The sequence below is a fragment of the Etheostoma spectabile genome, chromosome 24, assembly GCF_008692095.1.
Source record: "Etheostoma spectabile isolate EspeVRDwgs_2016 chromosome 24, UIUC_Espe_1.0, whole genome shotgun sequence".
In the NCBI taxonomy this organism is placed as follows: Eukaryota; Metazoa; Chordata; class Actinopteri; order Perciformes; family Percidae; genus Etheostoma; species Etheostoma spectabile.
This window is the reverse complement of record NC_045756.1, coordinates 15,430,652-15,433,093: the sequence shown is the minus strand read 5'-3', so window position 1 is coordinate 15,433,093 and position 2,442 is coordinate 15,430,652. Positions and strand designations below refer to the sequence as shown.

At 37.3% G+C, this 2,442-nt stretch overlaps 1 protein-coding gene and 1 pseudogene across 1 annotated transcript in view; one reads left to right on the top strand and one right to left on the bottom strand.

The window, feature by feature from the left end:
• LOC116673699 (zinc finger protein 431) overlaps positions 1-2,442 on the top strand; it is a 193,334-nt gene that overhangs the window by 79,099 nt on the left and 111,793 nt on the right. The gene's annotated exons all lie outside the window — the stretch shown is intronic.
• The window catches only part of LOC116673702 (gastrula zinc finger protein XlCGF8.2DB-like), a 325,201-nt pseudogene that overhangs the window by 267,905 nt on the left and 54,854 nt on the right, over positions 1-2,442 (bottom strand).

Below are 2,442 nucleotides of genomic sequence, written 5' to 3'. Positions count from 1 at the left end.
TCTTTGTTATGTCGAGATAACGAAATAATTAATTTGTTATCTCGAGAAAACAAACTTTTTTATCTCGAGATAACGAATTAATAAGTTGTTATCACGAGATAACGGTGCATAAACAAAAAAGCTTTCTCAGCTTCCGTACCAGAATTCCTTTACAAAATATCATTTAATATCAAATCTTGCTGATGGATTAACTGCTGCCTCATTACTATACCCAGTACATTCTTCAATAACATGTTTTATGGTTTTATGTGTGTTACATACACCTAGCATCAGCATGTTTTTACAACAATCTCGTGCCATTATTCCATGCCACTTGTTGCAGGACAGTAGATGTAGAAGTTGTTGGCTGAACTACCTCTCCCCTATCGTTATATTCCAACTGCTTTAACAGTGTAGCATATAGTATAATAGTTTGACCAATTACATATGATATTCCACAAAGGACCAGCTTTATTATAAGAGGAGGAAGGGCACACTGCTGGAAACCAGCAAAGTTGTGAGCACAGCAGAGGATGCAGATAAAATGTTTTGAGAATTTCAATGTGGAAACATCAGTGGGCATCCAGGCCAGTTGAAAACAAGAGATGCAATATCACAGCGTTTCTAATGGCCTGGCATGCCAGCAGACATACAAAATGGGTAGGCTCCTGCACTGTAAAGAACATACAGATGGAAGATCCAATTGGAGGACATTGTCAATTACTGACTAAATTGAGGACATTGTCGTCATTCTGAATAAGTTGACTTAATACATTAACATCTGACATGTATTCATTCTTTACATGTTTTCAGGTGTCACAGTGCCAATCCACCAATAAGGATAAGGACGAGCTTCAAATGCTGGTTAAATCAACCTTTCAACATAGGGAAACCTCCAGGAATGACAAATAATGGTGATAGGGGACTAACAGGAGTCCAAGTCCAAGAATGACTTCAAATAAGAAAATATGTGTCCAGAATAGCGTGAAGAGATGACATAACCACCCCAAACATAATTCTGAAGTTTGACTCCTTTATTAAGCAGTTACAGTGAGGTCTTATGAGTTTGACCTCACTTACCCAATGTGCTGGTCCACTATATATTGAGTTAGTTATTTCTTTTCTAGTAGTAGTAGTATAGGATTATTTAGGTAGGTTATTAGAAACATTTCAGAGAAAATGTATGTTTTTGAATGTGCAACAGCCCCCTCTGCGGTCACAGTTCTTGATGGGTCACAACTTTTGGTGCAACACCTATTCACTTAGATCCATTACTTTATTTAGTTACTTTAAGGCACCTGTGTTGTGGTTTGGGGTCCTGTCTTGTCTCCTCGTGTTTGTGTCTTGTTTTGCTGTTCTTGTCTTGTGTTCCCCTGTGAGTGTCTGTCTGCATGTTCTGTTTCCTGCTTTATTTTGAAGTCTGGTCTCTGTCTCGTCTGGTCTCTAGATTTACTTTTTGTCTTGTCCTGACCCGCCCTAATCATTTTCACCAGATGTATCACCTGTTCCTCGTTACCTCTTGTATTTAACCTCCGTGTTCCCTTTATCACTTGTTAGATCTTTTTGTCCTGTTGTTGTGTTCCTGTCAGCCTTTTTCCCCAGTTAGTTTGGCCAGTCTCTGTCCCTCTGTTTTTGTTTAGCTTTTCTCCTTTTTTGACCTTTTGCATCCCTGTTTTTTTTTGGAACTCTGCCTTTTGTTAATAAATCCCTGTTTGCCCTTGCCTGCCTGCCTGCCGTCTTTGTCTCTGCATTTGGGTCCTATCCTCATTCAACTACAACCTGTCTTTAATTATCTATCAACTTGCTCTTGCTTCTAATTTGTCATGACACGTGAATGTAAAATTAGAGTGCCTTGCCCAAGGATACTTTGACATGGGGAAACCACTGATCCACAGCCGCCACATGCTTGCTGTAGATTGTTTTTTGACCCTTGTGTTGTCTTTCTTTAAAAATTGAAAATCAACACTTTCGTTGAGGCTTTCTATCTTTTTTTCATGGTACTGTCCCTTTTTTCAACACTTTTTTTCAATGTTTGTCACATTGACGTTTAACACTACGTAACACTAACTTATTAACATTTTCGTTTTACAGTTATTTTTTGAAGTTATAGTCAAAACACATTTTTAGGAAATTATACCTAATGTTTGAGTTAGAAAAGCAGACTTTAAAAATTATTGAGACTCAAATTAAAGGAATGTATGTTGATAGATAATCACAGAATGGAATATGTCAACTTTTACTCAAGTTAAGCTTGGGAGTGTTGTGTGAATGTATTTTCTATACGAAATGACATTTAAACGGGTTAACCTTCAAATAAATATTATGAAATACTCTAATATGCAGTAGCAGCAACCAAACCAATTGATTTAATTTTTCCAGAGCTGGAGTAGTTCCAGAGGCATTCAGCAGCAGAACAAAGAACAGGACCGAAAGAAAGTTCTTATTGTAGGGGATTTTAATATT